This window comes from Orcinus orca, chromosome 21, assembly GCF_937001465.1.
Source record: "Orcinus orca chromosome 21, mOrcOrc1.1, whole genome shotgun sequence".
In the NCBI taxonomy this organism is placed as follows: Eukaryota; Metazoa; Chordata; class Mammalia; order Artiodactyla; family Delphinidae; genus Orcinus; species Orcinus orca.
The window spans coordinates 31,323,838-31,342,075 of record NC_064579.1 but is presented as its reverse complement, the minus strand read 5'-3'; the positions used below and the strand labels follow the sequence as shown (position 1 = coordinate 31,342,075).

The window sequence follows — 18,238 nt, the reverse complement described above, 5'->3', positions numbered from 1 at the left end:
ACCAAGTTGGCACAGTTTCCTGATTTAGGTCCATGGACACTCTGTTAAGTTTATAAAGTGTAATAATGGGTAAAAGATATTTGGATGTTTGTGACTATAGTCTCTGCATTAAATATTTAATAAGAGTTGTAAGAATTAGGTGTTGAGAAGTAGAGAGGAAAAAATCTACTGAAATACAAACTACTAAGAGTGAAGGTTAGCTCCCAGTTTGAGTTCCCTAAAATAAATGAGCATAAACACTTGAAATAAATCTTGGATGACTTTTGAGTTATTTATTTTATCTAAATACATTTTAAGGTGTTTGCAAACAGATTCCTTCCCTGCTCTCACTTGCCCCATCCCATCCTAACTCCCGAAGGTTTCACAACAAATTTCACCCAGTAGCAAAGAAAAACAAAACAAAACAAAAAAACCCAGTTTTTATTATAGTACCTAACTTCTGATGGGAAGGTAAACATTAAATGTTGTTTTATTAATGAATTGAAATGGTCAAATACACAAAAAAGCTTTGTAAGATATCCAGAGAAAAACAGCAGGCAACTTATTGGGAAAAATCCAATTTGAATGACAGTAAACTTCTTATCAGAAACCATGGAAGTCAGAAAGAAGTAGTACAATATTTTTCAAGTGCTGAAAGAAAAATTAATGTAAATTCAGAAACTTAAAGTCAGTCAAAATATTAATTAGGTGTGACAGGTCACTGAAGACATTCTCAGATAAAGAAAAACGAAGACAGTTTGTCACAGGCATACCTATTCTAAAGAATGGCTAAAGGAAATTCTCTAAACAAAAAAGAAATAATTTAAAAAACAAACTTTGATGCTTCAAAAAGAAAGACAGAACACAGTAAGCAAAAATATGGGAATATACGTTTGGCTTTTACTCTCCACCTGAGCATTTAAATTCTGTTTGACAATTGAAGTGAAAATTGTGAAAATGTCTGATATGTTTTTAAATGTATACAGAGGAAAGTTTTAAAGCAATTATATTGTAAATGAAAGAAAGTAAAGAAATTTAAGAGGAGGAAAAATGTCTCTGTTTCATTAAACCAGTGAAATGAGGACACCAGTAGACAGGGATAAGTTATGTGGATATCATACAATACTTAGAGCAAACAATTAAAAAGCTATGCAAAGAATTACAATCAAACACAGTACAGATAAATGAAAATAAGATTTTAAAATGTTCGAGTAACACAGAAAGGCAAGAAAAAGAAATAAATGAAAGAGAAGAACAAGAGAAAAATTAAAATATCAGACTTAAGCTCTAACAAATCAATAATTACATAATTTCTAAATCAGTGGCTGGCAGAGTGGATTAGTAAACATGCTTCCACTATACTCTGTGTACAAGAAACTCACTTTAACTATAATGATGTAGACAGGTTTACAGTAGAAGGATGGAAAAATATACATCATAAAAATTTTAATAAAAGAACAACAGGCATGGCTATGTTAATATTAAAAAAGCCACAATTTAATAAATATTACATAGACTTTCCAGCAAAGAAATTTACCAGAGTAAGCAGGGGTCATTATATAATGATAAAGGATTGATACAATAAAAAGACATATTTCTTTAAAATATTTATAGGAACATTTTCATATCCAAAGATACTAAAGTTTAAAGAGCTATGTAACATGAAGACAAACATTTTCAACTCCTATCTGCAGAAAGGATTAACTTTTGATAATAAAAAAAAACATTACAGGGCTTCCCTGGTGGTGCAGTGGTTGAGAGTCCGCCTGCCGATGCAGGGGACATGGGTTCATGCCCCGGTCTGGGAAGATCCCACATGCCACGGAGCGGCTGGGCCCGTGATCCATGGCCACTGAGCCTGCGCGTCTGGAGCCTGTGCTCTGCAATGGGAGAGGCCACAGCGGTGAGAGGCCCGCGTACCGCAAAAAAAAAAAAAAAAAAATCATTACAAATTGGGAGGGGGGACCTTCAAGATGGCGGAGGAGTAAGACGTGGAGATCATCTTCCTCCCCACAAATACATCAGAAATACATCTACATGTGGAACAACTCCTACAGAACACCTACTGAACACTGGCAGAAGACCTCAGACTTCCCAAGAGGCAAGAAACTCCCCACATACCTGGGTAGGGCAAAAGAAAAAAGAAAAAACAGACAAAAGAATAAGGACGGGACCTGCATCAGTGGGAGGGAGCCATGAAGGAGGAAAGGTTTCCACACACTAGGAGCCCCTTCGCGGGCAGAGACTGCGGGTGGCGGAGGGGGGAAGCTTCAGAGCCACGGAGGAGAGCACAGTAACAGGGGTGCGGAGGGAAAAGTGGAGAGAATCCCACATGGAGGATCGGTGCCAACCAGCACTCACCAGCCCGAGAGGCTTGTCTGCTCACCCTCCGGGGTGGGCAGGGCTGGGAGCTAAGGCTCGGGCTTCAGTCGGAGCGCAGGGAGAGGACTGGGGTTGGTGGCATGAACACAGCCTGCAGGGGGCTAGTGCACCACGGCTGGCCAGGAGAGAGTCTGGGGAAAAGTCTGGAGCTGCCAAAGAGGCAAGAGATCATTGTTTTGGGGCACACGAGGAGAAGGGATTCAGAGCGCTGCTTAAAGGATCTCCAGAGACAGGTGCAAGCCACGGCTATCTGCACGGACCTCAGAGACAGGCATGAAATTCTAAGGCTGCTGCCGCCACCTAAAAGCCTGTGTGCGAGCACAGGTCACTATCCACACCTCCCCTCCTGGGAGCCTGTGCAGCCCGCCATTGCCAGGGTCCAGTGATCCAGGGACAACTTCCCTGGGAGAACACACGGTGCGCCTCAGGCTGCTGCAACGTCATGCCGGCCTCTGCCAATGCAGGCTGGCCCCGCATCCATACCCCTCCCTCCCCCCAGCCTGAGTGAGCCAGAGCCTCCGAATCAGCTGCTCCTTTAACCCTGTCCTGTCTGAGCGAAGAACAGATGCCCTCCAGCGACCTACACGCAGAGGCGGGGCCGAATCCAAAGCTGAGCCCCTGGGAGCTGTGCAAACTAAGAAGAGAAAGGGAAATCTCTCCCAGCAGCCTCAGAAGCAGCAGATTAAAGCTCCACAATCAACTTGAAGTACCTGCATCTGTGGAATACCTGAATAGACAATGAATCATCCCAAATTGAGGAGGGGAACTTTGGGAGCAACTGTAGACTTGGGGTTTGCTTTCTGCATCTAATTAGTTTCTGGTTTTATGTTTATCTTAGTTTAGTATTTTGAGTTTATTATCATTGGTAGATTTGTTTATTGATTTGGCTGCTCTCTTCTTTTTATATACATATATTTTTTATTTTCCTTTTTCTCTTTTTGTGAGTGTGTATGCTTCTTTGTGTGTTTTTTAATGTATAGCTTTGCTTTTAACATTTGTCCTAGAGTTCTATCTGTATTTTTTTTTCTTTAAGTATAGTTTTTAGTACTTTTTATCATTGGTGGATTTGTTTTTTGGTTTGGTTGTTCTCCTCTTTCTTTCTTTCTGATTTTTTTAAAGTTACTTTTTCATTTTTAATAATTTAAAATTATTTTTATCTTAATAAATTTATTTTATTTAACTATTTTCATTCTTTTTTTTTTCTCCCTTTTATTCTGAGCCGTGTGGCTGACAGGGTCTTGGTGCTCTTTCTGGGAGTCAGGCCTGAGGTGGGAGAGCTGAGTTCAGGACATTGGTCCACCAGAGATCTCCCAGCCGCATGTAATATCAAATGGCAAATCTCTCCCACAGATATTCATCTCAACACTAAGACACAGCTACACTCAACGACCAGCAAACTACAGTGCTGGACAACCCATGCCAAACCACTAGCAAGACAGGAACACATCCCCACCCATTAGCAGAGAGGCTGCCTAAAATAATAAAAAGTTCACAGACACCCCAAAACACACCACTGAATGCAGTCATGCCCAAACCAGAAAGATAAGATCCAGCCCCAACCACCAGAACACAGGCACTAGTCCCCTCCACCAGGAAGCCTACGCAACCCACTAAACCAACCTTACCCACTGGGGGAAGACCCCCAAAACAACGGAAACTACGAACCTGCAGCCTGCAAAAAGGAGACCCCAAATGCAATAAGTTAAGCAAAATGAGAAGACAGAGAAATACACAGCAGATGAAGGAGCAAGGAAAAACCCACCAGACCAAACAAATGAAGAGGAAATAGGCAGTCTACCTGAAAAAGAATACAGAGTAATGACAGTAAAGATGATACAAAATCGTGGAAATAGAATGGAGAGAATACAAGAAACATCCATGAACTACACAATAAATGAAATTAAAAGTTTTCTAGAAGGAATCAATAGCAGAAAAACTGAGGCAGAAGAACAGATAAGGACCTGGAAGATAAAATCGTAGAAAAAACTACTGCAGAGCAGAATAAAGAAAAGAGAATGAAGAGAATTGAGGACAGTCTCAGAGACTTCTGGGACAACATTAAATGCACCAACATTCAAAGTATAGGGGTCCCAGAAGAAGAAGAGAAAAAGAAAGGGACTGAAAAAATATTTGAAGAGATTATAGTTGAAAACTTCCCTAATATGGGAAAGGAGATCAATTCCAGGAAGCACAGAGAGTCCCATACAGGATAAATCCAAGGAGAAACACACCAAGACAGATATTAATCAAACTATCAAAAATTAAATACAAAGAAAATATATTAAAAGCAGCAAAGGAAAAGCAAGAAATAACATACAAGGGAATCCCCATAAGGTTAACAGCTGATAGTCCAGCAGTAACTCCACAAGCCAGAAGGGGGTGGCAGGACATATTTAAAGTGATGAAAGGGTAAAACCTACAACTAAGATTACTCTACCCAGTAAGGATCTCATTCAGGTTTGACAGAGAAATTAAAACCTTTACAGACAAGCAAAAGCTGAGAGAGTTCAGCACCACCAAACCAGCTTCACAACAAATGCTAAAGGAACTTCTCTAGGCAAGAAACACAAGAGAAGGAAAAGTCTTACAATAAAAAACCCAAAACAATTAAGAAACTGGTAATAGGAACATACATATTGATAACTACCTTAAATGTAAATGGATTAAATATTCCAACCAAAAGACATAGACTGGCTGATGGATGCAAAAATAAGACCTATATATATGCTGTCTACAAGAGACCCATTACAGACCTTGGGACACATGCATACTGAAAGTGAGGGGATGGAAAATGATATTCCATGCAAATGGAAATTAAAAGAAGGCTGGAGTAGCAATTCTCATATCAGACAAGACAGACTTTAAAATAAAGACTATTACAAGAGCCAAAGGGACACCACATAATGATCAAGGGATCAACTCAAGAAGAAGATATAACAAATGTAAATCTTTATGCACCCAACATAGGAGCACATCAATACATAAGGCAAATGCTAACAGCCATAAAAGGGAAAATCGACAGTAACACAATCATAGTAGGGGACTTTAACACCCCACTTTCACCAATGGACAGATCATCCAAAATGAAAATAAATAAGGAAACACAGCTTTAAATGACACATTAGACAAGATGGACTTAATTGATATTTATAAGACATTCCATCCAAAAACAACAGTATACCCTTTCTTCTAACGTGCTCATGGAACATTCTCCAGGATAGATCATATCTTGGGTCACAAATCAAGCTGTGGTAAATTTTAGAAAATTGAAATTGTATCAAGTATCTTTTCTGACCACAATGCTATGAGACTAGGTATCAATTACAGGAAAAAAATTCTGTAAAATACTGAAACACATGGAGGCTAACCAAACACTACTAAATAACCAAGAGATCACTGAAGAAATCAAAGAGGAAATCAAAAAATACCCAGAAGCAAATGACAATGAAAATAGGATGACCCAAAATCTATGGGACACAGCAAAAACAATTATAAGAGGGAAGTTTATAGCAGTACAATCCTACCTCAAGAAACATCTCAAATAAACAACGTAACCTTACACCTAAAGCAATTACAGAAAGTAGAACAAAAAACCCGCAAAGTTAGCAGAAGAAATCATAAAGATCAGATCAGAAATAAATGAAAAAGAAATGAAGGAAATGATAACAAAGATCGATAAAACTAAAAGCTGGTTCTTTGAGAAGATAAATAAAATTGATAAACTATTAGCCAGACTCATCAAGAAAAAAAGGGACAAGACTCAAATTAATAGAATTAGAAATGAATAAGGAGAAGTAACAACTGACACTGCAGAAATAAAAGGACCATGAGAGATTACTACAAGCAACTCTATGCCAATAAAATGGACAACCTGGAAGAAATAGACAAATTCTAACAAAAGCACAACCTTCCATTACAGAACCAGGAAGAAATAGAAAATATAAACAGACCAATCACAAGCATTGAAATTGAGACTGTGATTAAAAATCTTCCAACAAACAAAAGCCCAGGACCAGATGGCTTCACAGGCGAATTCTATCAAACATTTACAAGAGAGCTAACACCTATCCTTCTCAAACTCTTCCAAAATATAGCAGAGGGAGGAACTCTCCCAAACTCATTCTTCAAGGCCACCATCACCCTGATACCAAAACCAGAGAAAGATATCACAAAAAAAGAAAACTACAGGCCTATATCACTGATGAACATAGATGCACAAATCCTCAACAAAATACTAGCAAACAGAATCAAAGGGCACATGAAAAGTATCAGACACCATGATCAAGTGGGGTTTATCCCAGGAATGCAAGGATTCTTCAATATATGCAAAATCAATGTGATACACCATGTTAACAAATTGAAGGAGAAAAACCATATGATCATCTCAATAGATGCAGAGAAAGCTTTTGACAAAATTCAACACCCATTAATGATTAAAAAAACCCTACAGAAAGAAGGCATAGAGGGAACTTACCTCAACCTAATAAAGGCCATATATGACAAACCCACAGCCAACATCATTCTCAGTGGTGAAAAACTGAAACCATTTCCTCTAAGATCAGGGACAAGACAAAGTTGTCTACTCTCACCACTAGTATTCAACATAGTTTTGGAACTTTTAGCCACAGCAATCAGAGAAGAAAAAGAAATAAAAGGAATCCAAATCAGAAGAGAAGAATTAAAGCTGTCACTGTTTGCAGATGACGTGTCACTATACATAGAGAATCCTAAAGATGCTACCAGAAAACTGCTAGAGCTAATCCATGAATTTGGTAAAGTAGCAGGATGCATAATTAATGCACAGAAATCTCTTGCATTCCTATACACTAATGATGAACAATCTGAAAGAGAAATTAAGGAAACACACCCATTTACCATTGCAAAAAAAGAATAAAATACCTAGGGATAAGCCTACCTAAGGAGACAAAAGAGCTGTATGCAGAAAAATAGAAGACACTGATGAAAGAAATTAAAGGTGTTACAAACAGATGGAGAGATATACCATGTTCTTGGATTGGAAGAATCAACATTGTGAAAATGACTATACTACCCAAAGCAACCAAAGATTCAATGCAATCCCTATCAAACTACCACTGGCATTTTTCACAGAACTAGAACAAAAAAATGCACAATTTGTATGTAAACACAAAAGACCCTGAAGAGCCAAATCAATCTCGAGAAAGAAAAACGGAGCCAGAGGAATCAGGCTCCTGGACTTCAGACTATACTACAAAGCTACAGTAATCAAGACACTATGATACTGTCACAAAAACAGAAATATAGATCAATGGAACAGGATAGAAAGCCCAGAGATAAACCCACGCACAAATGGTCACTTTATCTTTGATACAGGAGGCAAGAATATACAATGGAGAAAAGACAGCATCTCTAATAAGTGGTGCTGGGAAAACTGGACAGCTGCATGTAAAAGAATGAAATTAGAACACTCCCTAACACTGTACAAAAAAAGTAAACTCAAAATGGATTAAAGACCTAAATGTAAGGCCAGACACTATAAAACTCTTTGAGGAAAACATAAGCAGAACACTCTATGACATAAATCACAGCAAAATGCTTTTTGACCCACCTCCCATAGAGATGGAAATAAAAACAGAAATAAACAAATGGGACCTAATGAAACTTAAAAGCTTTTCCACAGCAAAGGAAACCATAAACAAGACGAAAAGACAACCCTCAGTATGGGAGAAAATATTTGCAAATGAAGCAACTGACAAAGGATTAATCTCCAAAATTTACAAGAAGCACATGCAGCTCAATATCACAAAAACAAACAACCCAATCCAAAAATGGGCAGAAGACATAAATAGGCATTTCCCCACAGAAGATATACAGATTGCCAACAAACACATGAAAGGATGTTCAACATCCCTAATCATTAAAGAAATGCAAATCAAAACTACAATGAGGTATCACCTCACACCAGTCAGAATAGCCATCATTAAAAAAATCTACAAACAATAAATGCTGGAGGGTGTGTGGAGAAAAGGGAACCCTCTTGCACTGTTGGTGGGAATGTAAACTGATACAGCCACTATGGAGAACAGTATGGAGGTTCCTTAAATAATTAAAAATAGAACTACCATACAACCCAGCAATTCCACTACTGGGCATATACCCTGAGAAAACCATAATTCAAAAAGAGTCATGCACCACAATGTTCATTGCAGCTCTATTTACAATAGCCTGGACATGGAAGCAACCTAAGTGTCCATTGACAGGTGAATGGATAAAGATGTGGCACATATATACAATGGAATATTACTCAGCCATAAATGCAAATGAAATTGAGTTATTTGTAGTGAGATGGATGGACCTAGGGACTGTCATACAGAGTGAAGTAAGTCAGAAAGAGAAAAACAAATACTGCATGCTAACACATATATATGGAATCTAAAAAAAAAAAAAAAAAATTGTTCTGCACAACCTAGGTGCATTACAGGAATAAAGATGCAGAAGTAGAGAACGGATTTAGGGGGAAGGGTAAGCTGGGACGAAGTGAGAGAGTGGCATGGACATATATACACTACCAAACATAAAACAGATAGCTAGTGGGAAGCAGCCGCATAGCACAGGGACATCAACTTGGTGCTTTGTGACCACCTAGAGGGGTGGGATAAGGAGGGTGGGAGGGAGACGCAAGAGAGAGGGGATATGGGGATATATGAACACGTATAGCTGATTCACTTTGTTATACAGCAAAAACTAACACACCATTGTAAAGCAATTATACTCCAATAAAGGTGTTTAAAAAAAAAAAGCCATTACAAATTGGTGAGAGAAAAACTGAAACCGTGACTAGATACATGGGCGTAGGTTACAAGCAGCTAATTTTCTCTAGATCAGTATCTAATGACCCGTATAAATACAGAAGAATATTCAACCTCACAAACGTAATTAAATAAATGCAAATTAAGAGAAAATGTAATTTGTTAAGCTAATGAAATAAAGGAAGATTAGAGAGTTGATTTGAAAATCCACCGGCAAGTTGCAGAAACATCTTTATTATAGTCATTTAGCTGATGAAATCGACATACAAATGCTTGTGAAAATTTTTAACAACCTCATTTTTAAAATGAATCTGACAACCTTTATAAAAAGCCCACAAATACCTATACCCTTTAACATAATATATGTTTTTCCAGGAATCTTTATGAAATAACCTGTGACAGAGATTTACATGTAAACATATTGATCACAGTGCTATTTGTAATAATAATAAAAGCTAATATATACTGAGTGTTTAATATGGGCAAGATCCTACTATAAAACCTTTATATATTTGTGATAAAGACAGTTAGTGTTCATCAAATATTTCAGGTGTTTCTCCATGTTTTCCAGCCTTTACACCACTTCCATTGAGCCCAAGTGGCTGTTTTGGTCAATAGACTGCCCGGACCTGAAGTGTGTTGCTTCTGGGCTGAGGCAGTTACAAGCCAGTGTACTTTGTCCACCCTTCTCGTCCTCTGCTAAGAGCACCTTCGAAGCCATGTGAACATATGCTTGTGATGACAAAGAAGCATTACACGGGGAAGATAGTCTTGTTTCTTAAGTTAACAGGTAGAAGAGATTTCCAGTGATACATGTCAGACTTAATGTGAACAAGAAATATGTTTTCCTGCCAAGTCACTGGGATTTCGGTTGGTATGTTATTCCAGCATAACCTTGACTGACTAATAAGTACATTAACACATGCAATACATTAGAAATCCCTAACAGGTAGGAACAATCATTTCTTCATGTTACATTTGAGGAAATTAAGATATAGTGTGGTTAAGAAAAAAATTATCAACGTGAAACATGCCGTGAGTGCTGCCTGGTCTAATCTTGCTGTTTATTATGACTGCTGATTCTTGCTCATGGGAGTTCATTCCAGCATGTGATTTGTAATTTTATAATGTGTAGCTTAAAATTTTCATAATATACAGCTATTGTTATAGTTTTTATCTGTGAGAATTGCTCCGCTCCTGTTTTGTGGAGAAATTGTATCCAAGGATTAGCTTTAAAGGCAGTCTTCCTATCTATTATAAAAACTATTGTTATTGAAATCAGTTAAAGTAAAGCTCCAGGTCTCGTAAAAAAATATATACTAATATAAATTGAAATTCCTCTTACTACAAATTCCTAGAAAAGAAGCAAGATATGTAGTAAACATTGTTTTAAATGCATAGCTGAGCTTACAAGAAAGGAAAATCATCAAATACTAGAAATAAAGAAGAAACTCTTAATAAACAAACTGAGGCCATAAGCAGATGTTGTCACTGCCGTGTAGATGTGATTGGTCACGAGGGGTCTTTGGGGTTGGTGCCCACACAGGAGGAGTGGTGAGGACCTTGGTCCCCACATGAGAGGGTGTGAACTGAGAGATGCCTCCAGAGCCAGAATCTTAAAGGAGTAAATCTCACTGGACCAGGGGAAAAAAATCAGCTTTTGGCACAGGAAGAATAAATGTCTTTCTCTGCCTCAAATCTGACCAACCAAAAAGTTTCTCATAAATATATGAAAGCTTAAACTTGCGCTTATATGGAAATTAGAAATTTATACCATATTTGTGTGCTGAGAAATCTCAAGGTGCAAAAGTTACCCAACTTAAAACAGGTTGATGGAGCTTCTGCAGCTACAAAGAAACAAAGGCAAATGGCTCGGGTGGGATACCCTCACCAAGCAGGAGAGGAGGGATTCTCATGGGGAAAAATGATAACAATTACTGTGCATTAGCTCAATGTCAAAAAGAACAACCCAATCCAAAAATGGGCAGAAAACCCAAATAGACATTTCTCCAGAGAAGATATACAGATTGCCAACAAACACATGAAAGGGTGCTCAACATTACTAATCATTAGAGAAATGCAAATCAAAACTACAATGAGGTATCACCTCACAACAGTCAGAATGGCCATCATCAAAAAATCTACAAACAATAAATGCTGGAGAGGGTGTGGAGAAAAGGGAACCCTCTTGCACTGTTGGTGGGAATGTAAATTGATACAGCCATTATAGAGAACAGTATGGAGGTTCCTTAAAACACTAAAAATAGAACTACCGTTATGACCGAGAAATCCCACTACTGGGCATAGACCCTGAGAAAACCAGAATTCAAAAAGAGTCATGTACCACAATGTTCATAGCAGCTCTATTTACAATAGCCAGGACATGGAAGCAACCTAAGTGTCCATTGACAGATGAATGGATAAAGAAGATGTGGCACATATATACAAGGAATATTACTCAGCCATAAAAGGAAACGAAATTGAATTATTTGTAGTGAGGTGGATGGACCTAGAGTCTGTCATACAGAGTGAAGTAAGTCAGAAAGAGAAAAACAAACACCATATGCTAACACACATATATGGAATCTAAAAAAAAAAAAAAAAGGTTCTGAAGAACCTAGGGCCAGGACAGGAATAAAGAGGCAGACGTAGAGAATGGACTTGAGGATATGCGGAGGGAAAGGGTAAGCTGGGACAAAGTGAGAGAGTGGCATGGACATATATACACTACCAAACGTAAAATACATAGCTAACGGGAAGCAGCTGCATAACACAGGGAGATCAGCTCGGTGCTTTGTGACCACCTAGAGGGGTGGGATAGGGAGGGTGGGAGGGAGGGAGACGCAAGAGAGAGGGGATATGGGGATATATGTATACATATAGCTGATTCACTTTGTTATACAGCAGAAACTAACACACCATTGTAAAGCAATTATACTCCAATAAAGATGTTAAAGAAATAGATTGACATATATACACTGATATTTATAAAGTGGATAACTAATAAGAACCTGCTGTATAAAAAACCAAAAAAGTTAAAAAATAATAAAATTATAAATAATAATAATTAGTGTGCATTATGCAGATTTCAGGCTACACATAAAACAATTACAAATCATATGCAGGAATGAACTTCCATAAGCAAGAATCATCAAGCGTTATAAGCAGCACAATTAGACCAAGAATCATCAGGCATTATAAGCAGCACAATTATGATCATAGTATGGTTTACATTCTTATGAAATTTAAGGTCAAGACACTAGGCAAAAAGAACAGGCAGCTTTGAAAAATGGACTAAGTTGCACAAATAGAATAAAATAGCCACCGAAGCAAAAAGAAAAATAAATTAGCTAAGTAGTGGATGAGACACATTTAATGAGCCAATTAGTGAATTTGGAATTTGTAGAAAGAGAGAGGAAATAGCTAAGAATGTTGCATAATGATTGAGATGTGTAAGAAAAGAAGATAGTTCAATACAGTAGTCTCCCCTTGTCCATAGTATCCCTTGTCTACAGTTTCGCTTTCTGCAGTTTCAGATATCTGTGGTCAATTGCAGTCTGAAAATGTTAAATGGAAAATTATGAAAATAAGCAATTTGTAAGCTGTACACTTTTTGCATGGCATAATGAAATTTTGTGCATTTCACTCAGTCCTGCTGGGGATGTGAATTATCCCTTTGCCCAGTCTATGTCCATTAGTCACTTAGTAGCCACTGGGTTATCAGATTGCCTGTCAGTATCACAGTGCTCGTGTTCAAGTGACCCTTGTTTTACTTAACAGTGGCCTCAAAGCACAAGAGGAGTGATGCTGGCGATTTGGATATGCCAAAGAGAAGCCATAAAGTGCTTCCTTTCAGTAGAAAGGTGAAAGTTCTCGACTTAATGAGGAAAGAAAAGAAATTGTATGTTGAGGTTGCTGAGATCTACAGTAAGGATGTATCTTTTAGGCATGAAATTGTGAAGAAGGATAAAGAAATTTGTGCTAGTTTTGCTGTTGTTTGTTGCACCACAGTGTTGTGTGATAAGTGCTTAGTTAAGATGGAAAAGGCATTAAATTTGTACAATAAGATATTTTGAGAGAGAGAGACCACATTCATAAAACTTTTATTTCAGTATATTGTTATAATTGCTCTGTTTTATTATTATTGTTAATCTATTACTGTGCCTAATTTATGAACTTTATCATAGGTATGCATGTATAGGAAAAACATTACATATATATATACACACACACACATATATATAATACATACATACATATATATCCACAGCTTCAGGCATTCATGGTTTGGTATATCCATGGCTTCCAGCATCCACTGGGAGTCTTGGAAAGTATCCCCCATGGATAAGAGGGAACTACTGTACGTCTTACTGGATTTCCAGACATATAGACAAGAGTTGGACAAAAATATCTCATGTAGTGGCTGATTTTTGTCTGGTATGTTGAAATAAATAATTTCTCAGATTCAAATTAGCTCAGTGTATCCTTAGCAAAAAGAAAAAAGCATAAACACCTAGGTAAAACATAACAGCATTATAAAATAACACAGAAAACAATGTTATGAGTAGTATAATTGCACTGACAGCAGACTCCTTCCTTAATAAGGCATGCTGAGGAAATTCTGAGGCAAAACATCATTTAACATAGAATTCTATAAACCCGTATAAACTAAAATTCAAGTGAAAGGATTTAAAAAAGAAAAGACTTAAAGAATTTGCTATTAACAGAGCCTCATCAAAGAACTATTAATTAAAATATATTTTAGAAACAGGGAAACTGAATCCAGAAAAAAAAGATTGAATTCAAGAAGCAATTGTGAGTAGAGAAAGTGATACATTTGCCGGCAGATCTAATAAGAAAAGGCTATATAAACACCACCTCTATATTAATAGTGAGTCATTTAGGGGGACATAAAAACAAGATGATTACAAAGTACTATAGAAGAGTAACATGCCAGAAATGGGGACAGGGTAATAGATGTCAGAGCATACAAACGCCTTTGCAGTATTTTAAGGAGGATAGAAATAGGATCAGCAGTGAATTTTATTATTAAGCCAATTATCTTTTAAGAACAGGATATTGAATGGGACAATACAGTGTGGAGGCTGCCCTTGAGGCATTTGTCATGGCTGGCAGCAGTGTTCCCTGTGGGGAAATTCACTGGGCTTACTCATGGCTTCCCCACAGGAAGGTGCTGAGGCAGGAGCTGTTTCACACACACTCCCCCTCCGCTGACACAGGAAGAGCTCTTGCTTGCACGTGACGTCAGAGAGAGCAATGCTTATGGCAGAGGAAAGGTCCTGCAACCTTCCCATAAAAGTGCCATGATAGAGGCACTTCCAGTCAAAGAAGAAGTGCAGATCCTCTGGGTAAGTCTTTACTTCTCATGCCATCTTCGTGTGCCTTGATTTGAAGGAGTCACGAGACAGAGGAGAAGGAGGAAGACAAGAAAGGGACGCTGAATATATTAAATCTCCCTCCCATCACAGGCGTCTGGGGCAGGTGAGTGGAGAATGATTGGGTTTGACGTGGGATCAAAGTTTTAATTTAGAGTGGCTGAAATTTTAATACTAGTAGATGCAAATCATCAATAAACAATCTGTAATAGAAATAGAAGAGTTTCATTTGAGCCAGACTGGGGACTAGGGGACACAGATTCAAGAAACACTGTAATTGCGTTCTGCAGGGCTGCAAAATAGGGAAGGCTTATATAGGCAAAAGCAGCAAAGTTACATAAATCGTGTCAAAAATCAGGTTTGGGACTGGCAAGAAGTAAGGGTGTTCGTTAAGCAAGAACTGGTTGGGGTCTGAAATGGTTGCATAGTTACAAGGGGAGACCTTGTGACCATAAGGTTGCAGCTGGCACCTGCTAGTAGATATTGTTTTGAAAATGGCTGAGGGTATCCTTTAGTTTGATACAGTTCAGAAAATTCAAGTTCCCAGGGATGCGGGAATGCGTCTGAAACCACATCCACAATGGCCGCCAGGCTCCATTTTGAATCCCTGAATCACAGTTACTCCATTTTGATTTCTAAATGCATTCTTTTCTTTAATGGTTAAAGCTGTCGGACAGTGTGTGATAAACAGGCCAGGAGACAGGCCACTCTCATTAACATAAAGTTCAAGCTAGAATGATTTCTGTATACCTCAGTATGTGAAAATCTCTTCTATCACACTTGAAAGTGAATAGTAAGTCTCTAAAAGACAGAACTGAAATTCATAACAAAATTGTGGGTTCTACCCAAGATGACATCTAAATTGAAGAAGGGCATTGCTACATGGCATGTTAGAAGAATCAGTGGGAGAAGCATTCGTTCATGTGTACAAGGAGACATGTTCAGGGGTCTGGATTCTCCATGAAATTGAATACTTTGAGGTAAAAGTGTATGCAAATTAAAGAATAATGTTTCATATTGTAAATTTAAAAATAACATTTAGGAAATTAAGCAAGTTGCAAAAGGATACATGCAAAATGATATCATTAATATAAAAGCCTAAACACAAAAAATGTATAAGCATTTTGTGTTTATATACATTTTTGTGTTATATATATTTTGTATAAATATACGTGTAAAGCCTTAAGTAATTCTTGGTTATGTGGACAAATATATTACTATGTCTAATGTAGAATCAATTCCAAACTTTAACTATTTATACTATTTTTTCAGCATTTTGTTAATATTCACAAAAATAAGTAATGATTTATATGTTTTTACACTATTAAGTGTGTTGAAATTCTTGATATTGGCTTTAGTACAGTTCTGTTTAATGATATTAGAAAATTTCTTAATTCTGCCTACAACATGACATGGGTTTTGCAGTCTAATGCATTTTTTTTTTTTTTTTTTTTTTTGTGGTATGCGGCCCTCTCCCTGCTGTGGCCTCTCCCGTTGCGGAGCACAGGCTCCGGACGCGCAGGCTCAGCGGCCATGGCTCACGGGCCCAGCCGCTCCGCGGCATGTGGGATCTTCCCGGACTGGGGCACGAACCCGTGTCCCCTGCATCGGCAGGCGGACTCTCAACCACTGCGCCACCAGGGAAACCCTAATGCTTTTTTAATAACACAGCAGTGTATCCATCTATGGCCCATTCCTTTATACATAAAAGGAGATGGCAGTCGTCATATGCCATTAATGTTTATCAACGGAGTGAATGTAATTTCCCTAAAGCATTATTTACACTAACATTGTTAAAAACAGTGTCATACACACACACACACACATATGTATATATATATAAATATATCTATATATATTTATAATCGTTTTACCCAGTGGAACTTGTTGATAATAAAACCCACTCATACAAATAACATAAGATCCAAAAAAGGTATTTTAAGATACTATATTTTTGAGTTAACTTATCAAGCTTGATACCTTTGTAAGTTTAATACATTCTGAAGTTTAAATTATCAAAGTTTTGAGATAATTTATTTTACTTCAATATCGTAGAGACTGATTTTTAATCTTACTTACAAGTTTAACATGACCTTCCATAGTTGAGGTAGCTTAATACATGGAGTAGTGTCCTTTGTATTTTAATAGTGACATAGGATCATAAATATTTAAAATATAAATGGAATGAAAAATATAATCCACTTATCTTCTTACAGTTAAATTGATCCAAGAAAGAAAGTTGATAAAATTACCATAGAAAATTAACAAATGTTTTCCTCATAAATGGCTGTCCTTATTTCTTGCATGGATGATCTGTTTGTAGGAAGATTCTGGAAGCCTACATAAAGAATATAATTTTTATGATAGGGCTCAGTGACTGCCTTTATCCAAGGTCAAGTTTCCCTGAAAATTTGAAGACCCAAAATTCTGAAGTTTATAAATTTCAAGATTTATTTACTCTTGACAATATGCCACCTCTTAGTTCAAAGGAAAATAATACATATACATTTAAGAGCTAAGAAATAAAGCTCAGTAGAGTATTTAACTTTACGTACCTCTTTAAAATGAAAAATTTTTATGACTTGCGTGCAAGATAGTAAAACAAAAAATCATAGATTAACTTTTCTTCACCATGGATTTGGAGCTTTAAATGAAAGTTGAAAGTGACCATAAAATGTTCTATTGGTTTCATACTTTCCAAAGGAAAAAAACTATCGATGATAATGTATGAATCCAGCTATGCACTTTACTTGGCTGACTGGGGAGGAAACAATATATGAATATTAAGACAGTGTCTATAAGACAGCAATAACTCCTTTGAAAAAAATGTAATTCGGGGAATCAGACACTTTTCTTATTTTTATTAAAATTATAAATTTGATGAATGTTTTCACTGAATTGACAGATTATCTACATTGTTTTGTCTGTTTATGCTGATTAATTTCCACCTAATAATTGTATTATGAAAGATCCTACCTGCAGATTTTGGGAAGGAGTAGATTGATTACAAGTGGTCTTATGAGAATATGTGTGAAAAAAACTCAGGTTTTTCTACATGGAACTAATCATAACAATGTGAATAACTTTATCCCTATGAATTGAACACTTGGTAAAATTGGCCTAATGTATTATTTTGGCATTAATTCCAGTCACACAGTTTGTTCTCATGTAAATTTAAGAAATGTAATCTTTTCTTTCCTCTCTCCTTTTTACGTCCTTCTGTCATTCCCTTAGCCTAATGCTTCTTCCTCAAAAAACAAAATCATGAGATGATCAGTATAGTGAAAATTATCAATCTCATAAATTTTGAGTCCAAATGCCCTAAAATTTTGAGTCTCTTTTGACTCCAAGAAAGTTAGAATAAGAACACAATTATGGAGAGAGCTAAATTTTGTTTCAAAGTTCTTTATTACCATCATCATTATTATCATTGTTATTATTATTTTTAATCTAGGGAATTGTCAACAATCAATAAGGAATTATGTAAACAAATTGTTGTATATCCAGAGAATGGACTTCAATGGCCTTGCAAACATTGAAAATATCATAGAAGAATACCAGCCTACATGGAAAGATATTACTGATATTTCTTAAACTGATACTAATTAAAAGTATTACATACAACAAAGGTGCCCTTCAATAGGTGAATGAATGGACAAACATCAAGGAAATGGAATAATGCTCAGAAATAAA

The 18,238-nt window shown here is 37.0% G+C and overlaps 1 long non-coding RNA gene across 2 annotated transcripts in view; it reads left to right on the top strand.

The window, feature by feature from the left end:
* Positions 1–14,477: 14,477 nt before the first annotated feature.
* LOC125962814 (uncharacterized) overlaps positions 14,478–18,238 on the top strand; it is a 36,431-nt gene continuing 32,670 nt past the window's right edge. For both annotated transcript variants that reach the window (XR_007474564.1, XR_007474563.1), the window contains exon 1: positions 14,478–14,651. This is a non-coding gene — a long non-coding RNA (uncharacterized LOC125962814). The remainder of the gene's footprint in view (positions 14,652–18,238) is intronic.